Source organism: Callospermophilus lateralis, unplaced genomic scaffold (genome assembly GCF_048772815.1).
Source record: "Callospermophilus lateralis isolate mCalLat2 unplaced genomic scaffold, mCalLat2.hap1 Scaffold_107, whole genome shotgun sequence".
In the NCBI taxonomy this organism is placed as follows: Eukaryota; Metazoa; Chordata; class Mammalia; order Rodentia; family Sciuridae; genus Callospermophilus; species Callospermophilus lateralis.
In genome coordinates, this window is record NW_027510917.1 from 3,519,626 (window position 1) to 3,538,410 (window position 18,785).

Consider the following 18,785-nt stretch of genomic DNA (forward strand, 5'->3'; position numbering starts at 1 on the left):
TTTTATGTGCTGCTGAGGATCGAACCCATGGCCTTGCATGTGCTAGGTGAGCGCTCTACCCCTGAGTCACAACTCCAGCCCTTCAGTGATTTTTGTGGGGGGGTATTTTCACAGAGTGGTGTAACCATTATTGCTAAGTTTAGAACATTTTCATCGCCCCAAGAGCAGTCATCCCCCCATTCCTCACTCCCCAGCCCCTGACAATTACTAGGCTATTCTCTGTCTCTGCATACTTATCTCTTTTATATTTCATATAAATGGAATCTTTTGTGTCTGATTGGTGGGTGGGGGGTACTGGGGTTAAACCCAGGAGCACTTTAGCACTGAACTTTATCCCCATCTATTATTATTATTATTATCATTATTATTATTATTTATTTTAAGTTGTCAAGGCTAGCTCTGATAATACTCCTCCTGCCTCAGCTTCCAAAGTGTCTGGGATTATAGTTTTGTGCCACTACTCATTTTATATTTGGCTTTTATTGTTCAGCATAATGTTTTCAAGGTTCATTGATTTTGTGGCATGTGTCAATATTTCATTCCTTTATTCATGAGAGAATAATAATAATATTCTATAGTGTGAATATGCTATATTTTCTTTATCAGTTGATGGGCAATTGTATTGTTTCTAGTTTGACTATCGAAAATATGGCTTTATGGAATTCCTATGTGTATTTTTATGTGAATGTAAAATTTCACTTCTCTTTGCTATATAGCTAGTAATGGAGTTGTTGGATTATATGGTAACTCTGTGTTTAACTTTTGAGGAATTGCCAAACTCTTTGCCACAAAAACTGTATCATTTCACATTCCCGTTAGCAGTGTGTAAGATTTGCACCTTCTCCACATCCTTGTCAACACTTGTTATTGTCTTTTTTACTATAAATATCTTAGTGGATATGATGTGACATCTTCTTACATCTTCTTGTGGTTTTGACTTTCATTTTTCTTCATTTTCTTTTTTTCAGTACTGTATTTTGAACTTAGAGTCTTAGACATGCTATACATGTTAGGCTTTGCCATGACTTTCATTTTTCTAATGCTCAATGATCTTGAGCTTCTTTTTCTGTTCCTGTTGGCCTCTTATGTATCTCGGGAGAAATAGCTATTAGAATTTTTTAAATAAATTTTAAAGTTATTTATTCCTTCATTGAATTAGAAAGATTCTTTAAATATTCTGATATATGATTTATATATATATCTGTAAATACTTTTTAAAATTTATTCTGATGTGTTATGTATGACATCAGAATGCATTTCAATTCATATTACACATATATAGCACAAATATTTATATCTCTGGTTGTATACAATATAGAGTCACACTATTTGTGTCTTCATACATGTACTTAGAGTAATGATGTTCATCTCGATTCCACTGCCTTTCCTATTCCCATGTCCCCTCCCCTTCCTCTCCTTCCCCTTTGTCCTATCTAGAGTTTGTCTATTCCTCCCATGCTCCCTCTCCCTACCCCACTATGAATCAGCCTCCTTGTATCAGAGAGAACATTCAGCATTTGTTTTTTTGGGGATTGGCTAACTTCATTTAGCATTGTATTCTCCAACTCCATCCATTTACCTGCAAATGCCATGATTTTATTCTCTTTTAATGCTGAGTAATATTCCATTGTGTATATACACCACATTTTCTTTATCCTTTTATCTTTTGAAAGACATCTAGATTGGTTCCACAGTTTAGCTATTGTGAATTGTGCTGCTATAAACATTGATGTGGCTGTGCCTCTTTAGTATGCTCTTTTTAAGTCCTTTGGGTATAGACTGAGGAATGAGATCGCTGGGTCAAATGGTGGTTCCATTCCCAGTTTTCCAAGGAATCTTCATACTGCTTTCCATATTGGCTGGACCAATTTGCAGTCCCACCAGTAATGTATGGGCTGGGGATATAGCTCAGTTCGTAGAGTCTTTGCCTTGCATGCACAAGGCCCTTGGTTCTAATCCCCAACACTACACACACACAAAAAAGAAACTGTAAATACTTTTTATATATGGTTTCGATATGAGGTGTCTTCCAAAGTCTCATGCATAAGACAATGCAAGAATTTTAAGAGTAGGAATTAACTGGGTCAAAAACTGAAGGCAAGTAGGGTTTGACTGAGGGAGATAGATTACTGGGGGCATGTCATTGGGATTTATATTTTGTCCCTAGTGAGCAGAACTTTCCCTGCCTGCTGTTGCCATGTGCTGAGCTGCTTTCCTTCATCATCCCCTTCACCTCACTTTGGGCCAGAGTAATGGAGTTGGCAATCTGTGGATAGAGACCACTGAAACCATGAGCCTCCAAATAAACTTTTCCTCCTCTACATTGTTCTTGTCACATCTTTTTGGTGGCAGTGATGAAAAGTTGACAAAAACACATATTATCAGATTTATAATATCAGTATATAACATATGTGATTTATAAATAAATAAATAATTCATTTGAATTTAATTTAGCATAATAAAATATATGCACAAAACCCAAATATTCAAATACATATAAAAAGGTCATAAAAATACTTATAAATTATTATCTGATATGTGGTTTAAATATATATCAATTATTTTTATCTTATTATAAATGCATGAATTATAAAGGTTCTCCTTTTTATACATGTGGGATTATATTATTTCCATTATGGGGGTATTTTTCCAGGGCATGTGTGTTTAAATTTGCCTCATTATTTTAAATTGCTTTGTAGATGTACATACAATCATTCTCCTGATGATGGGAATTTTGGTGAATCTTGATATTTGTATTATTATTAACAATGCTATAATGAGCATTCTTATAAAGTCTCCTTTCTGCACATGGGCAGGTGTCTCTCCAGAGTTCCTTGAAAAGGAATAACTGAGTTTAAGGATATCTGCATTTTGCATTTTAATGTTTGCCATAAAAACATGTATTAGAAAGCCTATTCAAATATACTCCCCAGGTCACATTATATGGGAATAGCATTTCCTTGAATACTGGGCAAGATTCCCATTTAAGCCTTCTTGTCTCTCTGATGAGCAACAGATTTGCTATGGTTTGTGTACCCCCACTCCCAATTTTATGTATTGAAAACTTAATTTACAAATTTATATACTAATGGTGTTTGGAGGGGGCACCTTTGGAAGGTGATTGGCTCATGAGGACTCTCCTCTCATGGATGGATTAATCCATTACGGATTACCAAACTAATGGACTGGCTTTGTTTTAGAAGCACCTCCCTCTGGCATGCTTGCTGTTCCACTGTGAGTGTGACAGCCTCTGCCATGTAGTGACCCAGGAAAAAGGCCCTCACCACTTGATGAGCAGATGCATCCTGGACTGCTTAGCCTCCTCCAGATCAGAGACCAACTGAAGCCTATATACTTCCAAAATCACTGAGTCTCGGGTATTTTGTTATAGAAACAGAAAATGAATCAGTACAGTTTCTAATTTTTTAACTTGAATGAAATTATTTCTATAGTATGGCTTCTGCTAGTTGGTGTTCAGCATAGAACTTCTCTCTCATATTACTCCACAGATCTATCCTTCACTTAGAAACCTCTGCATGACATAGAAAGAAAAGGTTAGATGGGGCTGAGAAAGTCTGGATTTATATTCTAGCTGTCATGCATAGTTATTCCAATCTGAGTAAAACATGACTCTTAAAAGACTTTCCATTGTATGTAGAGATGACCAGACTTTTAACGACAATCCCGAGACTTTTAACTTCACAAAGATGTAGCATTTCATTTTAATAAAGCTGTCGACAAGGCTCCCTTTTCGAGTGACTTTTCAAAAGCATCTTTTGTCAGCAGAGGGCTTTTATTATCTAATGTAACCTTACTGTACCCTGTGTTAGGTGAGAGAGAAAGGAAATGTCCTTGGGTACTGAATATGGAAAGTTGTACAAAGACTCTCAAGGGGGGAAAGAAGTTGTTCAGCTTTCCAAGGCTGCATTTGTCACTCTAGGTTGTATCTTAACTAAAAACAATGAAGTGTTCTCTAAAGGTATTGACCAGAAAGTAATGTTTTTTCAGGTTATACATCCAAACTGAATATTGTATAAAAAGAAATCATGGAGGATTACAATGGAAATCAAAGTGTGAATTTAACTAGCAGTGTAATAACTTGAACAGAATCCATCATAAAACATACACGACAATAAGAAGTTAGTGGAGAAGACCTGGGAATGAGAAGAGAGAGTGCCAGTCTTGTCTCTGGAATGGGTTAGCTGGTTCTGCTGCTAATTAAGCAGTGCCAATGACCTGGAGGGGCATCAGGGAGGGGGATGAATTGTGGGCTCTGGGATGTCAATGTTGTGGTTCTATCAATTTGTCCTTTAAGGAGGAGCACAGTCTATCATGGAAGAAATGATTGACAGGGATTTTGATAGGTTTCAAGACACTAGGAAAATGGATTGGAATTTCATAGCAGGTCTTCTGAAGCACAGAAACTTATGTGCCATTGGGGTAGAATCCAGCCCTCTGACCAAAGCCAACATGGTAGGGATAAAGAAAGTCACATCTTAAATGGAATCTGGACAGTCTTGATTTCAATGTCCATTCTATCAGTCAGCTTTCTCATTTCTGTGACCAAAATATTGGAAAAGAACAAGTTGAAGGAGGGTCTCATGGTTTCAGAGGTTCAGTCCGTAGATAGCCAAATCCATGGCTCTGAGCCCAAGGTGAGGCAGCACATCATGGCCATAGAGCAGGGTGCAGGAAGCAGCCTTCCTCACGGTGGCCAGGAAGCAGAGATGGGGAGAGAGAAGGTGAACCCTTCCAGGGCACACCTCAATGACCTATTTGCTCCAGCCACACCCCACCTAACTATAGTCACCACCAAGTTAGTCCCTTCAAGCTAGGATGGGCAGAATAAGTCATAGCTGTCACAGTTGAGCCCATCATTTCCTCTCCTTACATCCCTGCATTAACACAGGAGCTTTGGGGCAGTACCTCATATCTAAACCAGAACACCCATGAAGAGATAGGAAGATTGGTGTATTTTCTCCTTTCAGGGACTGGCTCACAAACTGAAGGAGGTACCTAATGGACACCCACAGACTTGGTCCTCAGTGAAGAGTCACTAGAGAATCCAGAAAGGACATTCTGTCAGCACTGCCCTTGGAGTCCCCAGATATCACCAGATTTTCCTCTCATCTTTGCTCAGAACTGACAAGTAGTTGTGCTTGATGTCTATTAGACTCCAATTCAATTTTGAGGTCCATAATTCAATGGGGATAGATATCAAAAGGGGTTCTTTTTTTTCATTAAAAGGGTAATTTGTTATCAGAGTGTTGTAAGGCTGAGAGCTTATAGATTTTTTTCATGAAGTCATAAGTTTGTAAGGGGCCGGGTGAAGTCATCTTGTTCTGTATTTGAGCCAGGGATGAAATTAATCCCTCCTTGATGGATGGGATACTGTTGAACAAGGATCTCTAGAGAACCAGCGGCGATGACGTTCTGTCTTGTAGCAACCATCTCTCATGAGATTCCTTCTACCATATTGGATATATTGACACTGAATGGAAGACCAGCATCTTTTTTCTCTCCCCTTTGGGTAGAGAGAACCATGTTTTGAATGTCCTCCACTCTCATTATGTGAAAGAGCACATGCTGAGCATGTTGTGTGTCCTCCACTCTCATTATGTGAAAGAGCACATGCTGAGCATGTTGTGTGTCCTCCACTCTCATTATGTGAAAGAGCACATGCTGAGCATGTTGTGTGAGGTGCTGGTGAGGTGGAGGGCCACAGTGGGGAGACTTGATGGCCGCTGGCGTCTAGCTGAGAGACTTATAATGGATGACAACCAATAACCAAATCAATAAACGACCACAGATTGTACTAAGTGCTGTGGTGGAAACAATCAAGGCACTGCTGTAAAGGGCAGCAGGAAAACAAGATGTCATTTAGATGGCTGGTCCAAGAAGGTTTCTTTTTAAGTGACATTTAATAGGAACCCTGAAGCATAAAAGGAACCAGCTTTTCAGAATGGAAGGAAGAAAACATTCCTGACTGAGAGAACAGCATGGGGAAAGGCTCCCAAGTGGAAAGATTTGAGATGTTTAAAAAGCTCAGTAGGAGCAGAGTTATCAAGGAGAGGGGCATGCACTGTCAGAGAAGTCAGGGCCAAATGTCTGTCCTGGTAGGCAACCAGGAGGGGTCTGGATCATATTTCAAATGGAATATTTTTATTGTATTTTATTTTGTGGTACTCGGCGTTGAACCCAGGGCCTCACACATGCTAAGCAAGCAAGCCCTCTACCATGGAGCTACATCCCCAGCCCAGGAGCTGGTGAGATGGTAATCCCATCCAGTGGGTGGAGATCCTCTGGGGAGGAACGAGTTCATGGTGGGAAGGATGGAGTCAGAACGTGGGGTTTGTACATGTCAAACTTGAGATGCCTGTGAAACACCCAATGGAACTGTGGACCCCAGGTCTGGAGTTTAGAGAAGTCAGCACTGGAGGAATAAATTTAAGTGCCTTGGTCTGCCAGTGGAAATAGATGGTGTGGGGGGAAAGAATGGGATATAGTGGGAACGAGGAAAGACAAGGAAAGGGGTCCCAGGTCTGAGGTCTGAGAAAGTCTGACGACCCACCGTGGCCTTGAGAACAAAGATTTGAGTAAAGACAGCAACAAATAGAGAAAGGTGTGGGTGCTGGTCCCACATAAGCCCTTGGGCAAGGAACTTCCAGCTTCTCTGATAGTCAGTGTCTATACTTTACAGAGACGTGTATTTTCCCTTTTTATCTCCAATTCCCTTCTATTCCCAATACTCTGCGATCCTTCCCCCACTTGGTCAAGGGTTCCTTTTCCAATTCCTTTGACCATACATGTAACTTCTTTCACCTACCTTGACTTGACATGCACAGAGCACGATTCTAACTTTAGGTGTTGACATTCCTCTAAATATTTCCTTCTACCAAGTTGTGATGTTTGTGAGGCACTTGTCCTTGTTGGCTATTATAGTCCAGTTTAATTTTGATGGTGCTGGTGCTGGGGTCTTTGACACAATGGGGATTGATATGGGTAGGCTTTATTTTTCATTAAAAATGAGCCTCTGTTTCTGTCATTCCTTATTCAATTCAATTTTCCAGTTTCTTTTAAATCTCAGAGATTTGAGGATTGCCAGTGGGTGTTCTATTGGATCTCACTTAATGTTTGTGTTTTGTCTACACCATAAAGGAAACCAAATGAACTGGCTCTGTTCAGCACCCAACAGGACGGACAGCCCAGGTAAAATGTGGGTTTATAGATCTGTTCCAATCCTCACACCAGGGATGTGTCTGTAGCCAATGAAGCTTTCAGAGCATTGTTTAAAGATCTCAGTGTGGTATCTCTTCTAGATATTTCTTTCTTAATGTATTAATGCTGTCAAATTATTTATTTGGGCTGATGTTTTAAATAAAGGGCTCTTGCTGGCCTGAGGAGATTTTGTCTTTGTCTTACAACAGACCATCTAAACCTGCTGAGAAAATAAAGACAAAAAATAAAAAAAAAGAATTCATGTTGAAAACCAAAGGTCATTTGTTCATGAAAAATTATAGCTGAAATGACAATTAGATGCCACACAATAGATTTTTGTTTTTTACCCAGTTGAAGCCTCTGAATCCAGCATTTTGGGTCATCTTCGCAAACAGAATTATTGTAGAGGTGACATTTTTGCTGTTCCAGGTAAGGGCTGTCAACAATTTATTTCTATTCATTTCTACTACATGTCCCTGCTTTCAAGATGCAGGCCTCTAGTCCTGACTGATTTTGTTATTAGAGATAGAAGAGGCTGGACCAAATGAAAGCAATCATCCCTCGTTACATGCTGGGTGATTCAGCCGGGGTTAACAGTGGTGTTAAGTGTATAATGCAGAAAGTGGTGAGAGGTCTAGGTCAGCCATGTGCCTGTGCTCTTTTGAGAGGGAACATTTCCAACTGACTTTTGTGTCTTGACGGGTAGTCCTGGGGCTCTACATGGAAACCCTTTTCAAATCCTCCAAAATAAGCCCGTCAGAGTCAGCCTTAATATCTGTTTGTATACAAGGCATACATTTCCAAATTGTTTTTTGTGACTTTGGTTGTGTCATTTATCCTTCCTACCAATGGCAAGTTGAATTGTGCCCCCTCTTAAAAAGGATGTGCCTAAATATTAATTTCTCATAATAATTTCTTATAACAATTCCTCCAAATGTTACCCTATTTGGAGGATGGGTATTTGCAGATATAATTAAGTAAGAACCTGTACATGGAATCATCCTGAATTTACTAGGTGAGCTCTAAATCCAGGGCCAAATGTTCTAATATAAGAAGAGAAGAGCTCAGCGCGATGGTGCATGCCTATAATTCTAGCAACTCAGGAGGCTGAGGTGGGAGTTGTTCAAGTTCAAGGTCAGGCTCAGCAATTTAGCAAGACTGTGTCTCAAAATAAAAAATACAAAGTGTTGGGGATGTGACTCAGTGGTAAAGCACCCTTGAGTTTAATCCCTAGTACATATATATATATATATATATATATATATATATATATATATATAGAGAGAGAGAGAGAGAGAGAGAGAGAGAGAGAGAGAGAGATATCAGGCATTGCAAACAGCCACCAAGAGTTAGGATAAAGTTATAGAATAGATTCTCTTTCAGAACCTCCAGAATGAGCCAGCCCTGTCAACACCTTGATTTTGGATTTCTGGTTCCTAGACTGGGAAAGAATAAATTTCTGTTGTACTGTGTCATTCGTGATTTGTGTTAGTTGATTCAGCACACCTAGGAAACTCACACACAACACTCTCTTAGTCTTGAAAGGCACTTAGAGTTGGGAAACAAGGTTCTGAGCTTGATGCTGCTATAGAAGGTGTGTGACCTTGGGTGTGTTGCAAACCTGTGTGTCTAGACATCTCTTTCAAGCTCTTTTACCTCTAGCCTTGATCTACTAGGGGGGAAAAAACCTTGAAAACTGGATAGAACATAAAAAGCAGTTTTTTTGATTTTGCATTTGTGTTGACTGGGAGAAGGGCCATAAACAAGATGATCCCTAAGATCCTGCAGCTTTTAGCTTGAAGGCACTTTCTAGAAGAGTCGCAGAGAGGTGAAACCCAATCAAAGCCCAGCCAGGACGTCTGAGTTGAAGAGATAAGTAGTGGAATTTGTGGAGGATGAGAGCATGGGATTTGTGGCATAGAGAATGAGACATCATTATGCATTAAAACACTTGAGGAATATATGTAGGATTTTTCTTGAATCCGTGCTGAGTAGTAAAACATTCACACATATAGTGAACTTCAACAAGGTTGGACAATGGACTGGGTAGCTGTGAGCTAAGCAGTTCCTACATCTTACACAGGACTTGGTGCTGTTTAAGTTTCAGCTATGTTGGAGAAACTGCACTGAACGCCTGGCACATTCATTAGAGACCTCAGAGGGCTTCTATCTTAACTAGGACTAAACTAGCTCTGATGTAAAGCCTATGCCAGACCTACCTTAACAGCACATAAGAGTGAGCCCTGAAAATATCCACCTATTTACAAGTAATATTTACTACCTGTCAAAACAAACTTCAACGCTCTTTCAAAGAAGACAACAAAACCCAGACAGTCCACAGTATAAGTTGCAAGGCAATGTGACCCTTATGCCCAGGCTCAGAAAAGAGTAAGACAGAATCTTGTGGTCAAATGTGACCCAGGAGATGAAATAGACCCTAGATTCAGACCAAGGAATGTTAGAAAAGTTGGAATGAGCAGATTCAGGTTTTAGAACAGTTCTGATAAATATGAACACAAAATGAAGTTAAAATGTGGACCTAACAGAGATAAATGGAAAATATAAAAAGAATAAAATAGAATTTCTAAATGGAGAAATACAATATCAGAAATTTTAAAATGCTTATATTTCTTTGAATACTAAGTTTCTTTACAGTGAAATTACTAATGTGTTGTGGAGTTTATAATGTTATGTGGGAGTAAAATAATGACCACAAAGGAAGGACTCTATTGCAAAGCTATTACATTAAGAATAACGTAGTTTAGTGTTATGTGAAGGCCAATCATAATTTTATTATAAAATTAAGATGCATTTTGAAATCCCCAGAGCACAACCAAAGTTGTGTGAATGTAATGACCTCTTAACTAATGTCCGAGCTTCTGTCCTTCTCAATTCAGCAGTTAAGTTAGACGTCACACCTCTGCTTACAACTGTCCAGAGACTTCCCATATCAATCCTTACACAGTCTGGTTCAAAATGACTTCCCTGACTTCATCTTGAACCTCTGTCACTGTCCCTCTCTTAATCTACCCTAAGTCCTCCTTGCTGTTCTTTGAATCCAACTGGCAAGATTCTTCCTCTTGGTCACCACACCTATTCTTCCCTTTGCCTCTTTTACTCTGGCCTGTTCCTTTCCTTTCTTCAAATCTTTTTTTTCGTTCAGACTGTGACTTCTCCCTGTTATGTTTCTTGAATAAAAAACTTAAAATGGCAAATCTACCGTTTGTTCTCTGGACATTTCTTTTCTCTTTTCTTGGTTCATTTTCTCTGTAGAGCTTGTTGTTTTGTAAGGTGTTAGAAACTGTGTTCATTTGTTTTATTTATTGTCAATCTTTATTCCCAAAGTCCATCACAACATAACATGATTAGCTTTATTTTTTTTTCCTGTGTTGCTCACTAATACGTCCACAGGCCTAGGATAGTGCCTGAGATGTAGTAGATGCTCAGGAAATATGGAGCTCAGTGACTGGACACAGCCAATGAAGCTGGACACTCCAGAAGGAGCACCAACACTCCTCTGTGCCCTCGTTGCCCCTCTGCCCTTGGTCATGTGTGCTTGTCCCTCCTCTTATCAATAATTCCCCCATCATCTCCCTGTTCTCATTTGCCTCGAGCTTGCAAGAAATTGGGAGGATGTTCCTCAGCATGAATGAATAAAGAGACCTGAGACTCCTGCTCTGCGCTTTTCCATTACTCTAACAAAACAACAGGCTGGTTTTTGTTTTTTTTTTTAATCTTTAAAGCATTCATGCGTGTGGAAAGCAGCCACTCAGAGGAGGCTGTTTTATTTATTTATTTATTTATTTATTTATTTATTTATTTATTTATATTTCACAGTGAACTTGTGGTGTTTTGGGGGGGTTTTGATTTTTATCTTTGGGAAAAGTCAGCGCCTGCAGCTCTGTTGCACCCGAGGCTTAGAATCTTTCATCTCTGACAGTGGGGGGATAAAGGGGGCTCACAATGGTCTACTGAGGAGGTTTCCTTCAGCTTCGGGTAGCTCTGGATGTAAGCAAAGGAAAATGACCACAGACTCTTGCTCTTTCCTGGGGCCCGGCCTGAGGAAGAGCCAGAGCCAGGTTTTCCCTACCCTGATGCATTTATTTTGCAGGCCCAACATTTTTGCTTCTGAGTCTGCCTCCGTGCTGCCTGTGTGGAGGTTTGGTGGGAGAGCCCTGGGCACTCTGATCACAACCTCCATCTTGAACTGCCACATACCCCAAGTTCCAGGGCACTGAAAGGAAGGGTCAGCCCAGGACCAATGGGCATCGCCAAAGGATCTTTAGTGAAGTTTGAAACAAAAGTCTCCTTCGCTAGTGATGATTAAGCACCTTTTAGGTAAAGCTCTTGCACCATACCTGCAGGTTAAGAGATTAGGTGGCTGTTGGTTGTTTTAAGCTAGCTGTATCTTTATAGGTGTCCAGAAAATGAAAAGTGGTAGTTTCCATTAGTAAATTTAATTTTCTTTTGAATCGATTATCAAAATAGCAATATTTCTTCATTCTCTTAACATATTCAGGACCACTAACCTGCTAGATTTATTTTCTTAATGATAACGAATAAGGTTTTCTAGGCTTGGGACTTCTGTGGGTTTGCTGAAGGGTGGAAGCGTTAGCTCTGGTGCCACTACACTGCAAACTGAATTTCAACCTCCCTTTCTCAACCCTTTCGCCTGTCTTCTAACTCATTTCCTGTCATTCTGGAAAGAGAACACTTTGTGAAATGGAAATTGAAAAGATAGGACTGGATAAGACCCATGTTGATATATGATTAAGAATCAGGAAAGGGATTTAACTGGGAGGTAAAGGCTGTCATCAGGTTGGTGTCTGGGGATGAAAGTGTCACATCGTCTATCTTGCTTTTAACTATAGTCTTATTTTAAAATTAGAGGTGCTTTTTTCTCCATAAGAGGTTAATTGTCTCAGCAATTTACGGAAGGTCTCAGATGATTTCAATATGTCTTGGATACTCTTAATTTTATTTTTTACCCCAAACTTCTTTGAGTAAAACTGACAAAAACCCAACTTATATTAACTTGCATGGTAAGGAATTTGTTGGCTCAGGTAACTTTGAAGGTAAGGGTTAGACACAGCGGAGTTGCCAAGATTTGATCATTCAGTCATGTCTCTTAGTATCTGTGGTTGTCACCATTTCCTACGAGATGTAAGTTTTCTACATGTCACAGGAAAAATGGTTCTGAGAGATCCATATCCTTATAGCCAGTGACAAAATCCAAGCCCTCCCTCTAGCAGCTTCAAATCCAAAATTCTGGGAGGAGGACCCAGTTGTATCCATACTGAGCTCTGAAACCAGGAAGGGACATAAAATTATTCTTATCATGTTTAAATTTAAAGAGACTTAATGTTTGGATAGTGATTTTACAATTATTTTTTATTTTCTTCTCTTGCTTATGTGTTGCCTATATGTGCATAAAAAAATCACTTGGAAAGAAAGGGAAAGTTGTCACTGTCTGAATAAGATGGTAATACAAGTAAGTGTTGGTCCCAATACCAAAATTTGATAATGTCATCTCATTATTATAATTTGCATGCCACAACATCTCTTGGGGCCCTCAGGGCCTGAATCATCATCTCAGGTTTCACTTTCTCAGACAGGTGAGGAAATTAGTTACAGCTGGGCACCATGATGCATGCCTGTATTCCCAGTGACTTGGGAGGCTGAGATTGGAGGACTGCAAGTCTGAGGCCATTCTCGGCAACTTAGCAATGCCCTAAGTCACTTAGTGAGACCCTGTCTCAAAATAGAAAAGAAAAAGTAAAAAAGGCTGGATATATAGCTCAAGCACCTCTGGGTTCAATCCCCAGTACCCCCCTCCCCTCCAAAAAATAGTAGCCTTAAGAAGTTCCAAGCAGAAGAGCAAAAGCAACTTGAATATATACCCCCTCTTATGTTCATTTTTGGGATTTAACATTTTGTAGGTAGGAATGAAGTATTAAAACACAACCGCAGTGTATATTATGTAAGTTCCTTTGCATATTTTCAATGGCAAGAGTTTAAAACACTGACTAGGCCTTCTCTATTTTTTTCCCTACTTTCCTTTCATCCATTTCACTCTCTGTGAAATAAGAATCAATCAACTCAAATACCTAGAAGTTTTTGAAAGCAGTAGGCATATTTTAATTTCCTCTATAACCCTCAAAATTAACACAGATATTCATTTACAATAATAAATACTTGCCTAATGAATATTTTAAATGAACAAGTAAACAAATGAATATGGAAGACAAAGGGCTATGGTCTATTCTTACTTTTCTACTTTACTAGGCTGTATTTAAAAAATGCCAAGCTACAAGAGAAAAGCAATTGCCTTATCTGTTCTCATATCTTTTAGATTTGTATTTGGCTACGTCATACCAATAAGTCTCCTTTCAAAAAGAATATGTTGACCCTTTAGATAATCTATTGCTGCATAACTGACCACACGAGAACTTCAAGGTTTAAAATGACTACCATTTATGATGTCTCACTGTGCTCTGTGGTTTGCTGGCTGATTCTTCTGTTCTATGTGGTATTGATCAGGGCTGGAGTGTTCTTGAGATTCTGCTGACCTGGGATGTGAAGATGCCTTACATAGGACTGGCCTTTGCTGGGCTATTGGGGCAGTTGACTGGAACATCTTTGTACTTCTCCCTGTGCCCCCTATGTTGCTTGGGCTTCTCCTTCCACAGCAGTGAGTACCCAAAGATGTCTTACAGTGGGACAACAGAAACTGCAGATTCCCTTATGGTCAGCCTTGGAAGTAACTCAGTTCTTCTCTCCACACTTCACTGGTCCAAGAAAGACACAGGGTAAACCAAATTCATGGGGAGCAAATGAGATCTCACCTCTCAATGGAGGAGAGTGACAAAGTATTCATGGTCATCTTTCTACTATGGTTATGTACCTTTAGGAAAAAGATATCTGTTAAGAGAATAAATAGATGCATGCATGCATGAAGGCTATAGGACATATCCAAATTTCAATCCTGGTTCTATCAGATATTTAGTGTATGTGCTGGTCAAGTTATTTAAAGTTGCCAATACTGGGTTTTCTCGACTTAAGTAGAATTGTCTTGAGGATTAATTGAGGTCCTGCATATGAAGCAGTTCAGGGTTTTAGGTTCATTGTAAGCCTCAAGACAGTGTTAAACTTTAATGGTCATTGTGGTTGTTGTTTGTTATTATTATTATTATTCCAGACAATGAGCCAGATAGAAAGGATTGCTCTGTTCATGAAACATACTTCTATAGTCAATTATACTCATATATTCATTTTAAATAAAACATAATGACTTTTTAAGTTGTCAGTACTGAGAACAAACAAAAGTACCTTGTGTTCTCAGGTACTTGAATTAAACTTGTATTCCTATATCTACTGATTGATCTTCCTTCCTGTAGACCTCCGTGATTGTTCTGTGGGTACAATAAGCAGCACATCAGCACAATACAAGGGCTGTCATATTTTATTGATGTCAGCTTTGTGGATGATACTTAATAGGAAATGAAAAGCCCTATAGGTTTTCTCATTTTAAAAAATTTACTTTCACTGAGAGTAAAAGATCAGAAAGATTTTTAAATACACTTATTGAGCTAATAATATGAGAGCTGAAAAGTGAGCCAAGCTGTAGTTTTCCTCCTGGCTTTGAAATGGTGTTTTATTATTCACAAATAATTTTTTTCTGAACATTGGGATGTGCTTTTATGAAAATAGGTTTCAAAATGGTACTTAAATATTCGGTTTGGGGGTCTTTCAGAAGTGAACAATGGTTTTGTTCTCATCACTAATGTGTGCTCATGATATCTTAGGATGCATTTCTCAGGTGGCTATAATTCTTGAGAGTTCCATCTGAAGTCCAAGTCAGATGTTCAGTTGCCTTATCTTTCTGTGATTCGATAGTGAAGTTAAAGCAATCATTTTAATGACTTGCTGTTGCTGTAATCTGTGTTATTTTAAATTGCGTAGGATTTTGGGGGGTAAAATTTCCTTAAGTCCTGGCTATGTTCTTTTTATCAAAAATACTGTCAGCATATCCAGATTGATTTTAAGATAAATTGTTTTGATTGTTTTTCAGGGTATTTTGGTTAAGCACTGAAAGAAAAAAAATGAATGCTTAATAAAAGCCAGGAGAATCCGAGTTCTCTCACATGAACACTTTAAGATATTTAGCTTCATTTTGCAGGTCAGAAAGCAAATTCTTAGGAGCTTTAATAACTTCTTTAAGGTCATATAACTAACATAGCAGCATCTGGATTTACTGTTGGGTCTGCCTAGTTGCAAAGGTGTGATCATCCCTCAATACTAAACTCCATTCTTCAGGGTTCATATCTTCCATGTTCTTCCTGACCATTTTGAAGATAACGTTGAAGACTAGAGGCCACAGGAAGGGGTGGGGGGTTGTTCAATGAACAGCTCATAATTTTGCCAAAGGGGAAATTAATTGGAAATTTCCTACTTCACAATACTCATGCAGCCATAGGATTTTATCAAGGGGAGGGTTCCTTAGAGATGATCCATCACTTCTAATCCAGCCTTGTGCAGATGCTGAGGTTGAGCCACTGATAGCTGAGGTTTCCATAGTGAGGAGAGATTAACTGGCTTAGAACTAGGGTTTCTTTCTCTGAAAAGATCTTTCAACCTGTGGAAGATCCTACCCTCCTCAGAGCTCTTGAACCACTCTCCTAGGCCTTCCATACAGGCCATCTCATGAAGGTCAGACACATTGCTAGTAGCTTTGCAGTGCTCTCTCACTGGACTTCATAACAGCCTGTTGGAACTGACATTATAATACCCATACCCTATAGTGAGTCCTGGAACTGAGGACTAAATGACTTGACCTGTCAATAAATGAACTGCAACTCCAGCCCAGGTCTGTTTGACACCAAGCAACTGTGGCCTTCAGGAACAATTTAAAATCACAGTCTGATTGAAAGGGGATTGGGGAAGTTGGGTGTCTGCATTGAAGAAGATCACAAGAATCCTATAAATCCATTGATTAGCACTGCTAAGGACTTTCCAAGCAACTACTGCTTGGAAACTATCTTTTGACATGCATAGCTGACACCAAATAGCCAGGATTCTATCCTGCACCTCATTCGAAGTTCTCTTTTTTTGGACTTTGTTGAAGATGGAAAACTTGTAGTAAAAATGAATAAACTAATTTTAAGGTATTTGAAGAAAGAGGAATGAATTGATTTTGAATCTGTAAGTGACAAAGTACACTATCAAGAAGGAAGATGAAGAGTAAGCTCTACTAACTTTCTAAGACGTGACCCTCTTTAATGATATGTTGAAATTTTTCTATTGCTAGCTTTTATCTTTCCTTTTCTCTTTAAGTTGTGTTCCTGATTCTTAATTCTCTCTCCTCCCTCCCTACATCTGCCATTTCCCCCTATTGCTTTCTTGTATTCTCCATCCATCAATCAGTGAGCCTTAGGCTTCTTGGACTCTTCTTTGAAACTGGTCCTGCCCTGCCCTGTTTGCTAAGTCTGGTGCTTCAAAAGCTCTGCATTTAACTCTGCTTAGTCTCCTATGTCAAAATGCCTATTTATAACAAATCCTTTCAGCCTACTTGAACTACAGTGTTAGCACATGAAAAGGGGACCTGTGGTAGAATGAATGTAAAATAATTCTGGCTGGAATTTATCAGAATTAAATGGTAAACTTACAAGAAATGCAAGAATTTTGCATCTTTGCATTAGAGAGAGAGAGAGAGAGATATTAAAACAGTTTACTACCATGGTTTTAGAACTGGAATATCTAGGTTAAGACCCCAATTAGTAAGTGGACTTTATGGAATGCATATTGATTATAAATTTCACTTCTAGCTTCAACTTGCTTTCATACCCTTATTTTTCTTTTACCTTATCTTTTAAAAATTTTATTTTGTTCTGTTTGTTATCTTTTAAGTTGATTTATGTCCCTTTTAGAAAAAAAAACACAACATACAGAAGTTAGGAAACATTTACAATTAGAATTCAGTATTTACACTTAATATTCTTGTTTATGATCTATTTAGAGATACATTTAATACTCTTGACTTGAAAATAGTCAATTGCCCAGAGTAAGCAAAAAGAATGCTCATTGCACTTAATCTGTTGTCTGTTTCTAGCCTCAGGGAATTGTGAAATGGGGACAAGAAGAACAGAGTTGGCTTTTCATTTTTCAAATAATTTGTAAGGCTATAAACACTGTGGTGTACTAATTTTTTTTAAAATCTGCTGACAGTTTTAAATGAAATAGTTTTCACATTGAAATAGAGGTAGATACAATGTCTGAAAGCATTTCTAAGAAAAAATTTTAGTTTTCTTTACAAATGTATAAATAATAAATGTAACAATTTAGGAAAAAAGAACTAAAGGCTATTTTCTGTTTAAACTGGAAGTTATGAAGAGTTGAATTTTCCCTAAGGAGCTAATTATTTGCTGGGATAGCAAGTAGATCAAGATTCCTGTAAATAGTCATTAAGGAAAAAAAGATGTCATTTAAATGCAACACTAAAACTATATAAGCCTATTAGTTTTTATTTTAAGAAAATGATTGAATGTACTAGTAATTATTTTAGCTATTAAGGATTTTTAGTTAAAAAGTGTTATAATCCATATGAAATAACATTTGAACAACACCTTTGTAAGCACCATGGGTTTTAGTAACGACAATCCATATTGTCATCTGTATGTTGGTATATTTTAAAAACTACAATGTGTGGGAATATTCCCTGGTAATAGACATTTTTTCATGAGATCGTTTTGTCTTTTTTAGAATATGTGTCCTGCCAGTGAACATTTCTGTTTCTTGGCCCTCTGACTTGGTACCACATAGAAACAAACTAATGTATCCACCTAAAACTTGGCCCTCTGTTCTTGTCTTCTGGTTCTAGAAGCTGGTTTCTTTGTGATAGGAAACTTCCTCCCCTTTTGACTGGTTGTATAGTATGAGGTGTGCTTGCGTCTGCCTTCTGACTCCAGGGGGACTTTTGTGCAGGTGTGGTCAAAAAGAAAAAAACTCACCTGCTATGCTAGGGATGTGTATATGAACCAAGCCAGGTCATGGTCATGGTCAATAAACTAAAGTTCAGGTACATTTTGCTGGAACTTCTACAAAGAGGTACTTTGTCTCCACTATGGTTGCTCAGTTGGGGAGGATGTAAGCAGGAGTACTTGCTGCTTATATTTGCTGCAATATAGACAGAGCCTTCCTGAGAATTAATGTAACAGCAGAGCCATTAAATGGAGAAAATCAGTGTTCTGGGAATCTTTTTGAACCTCCAGATCTATCTCCTACCTATCGCCAGAAATACTCCTGCATTTCCTAGCCACTTGAGCCACTATTTAATTTTATGTAGTTTGAATTGTGGTGTGTTATTTACCAAGAAGACTAGAAAATTCAGATTGGATCTTAGTTACTTCATTGCACTGTGGGGTACAGAAGCTGATTCATTAGCAAGATACAATGTCACTAAGGTGAAGTTCATATATTTTGGCGAAAGGGATTATTGAGGCAATCAATAATGATTCAAGGACTATTCAAGAAAAGAAATCCTCAATTACATTCATTTTCCCCACCCAATT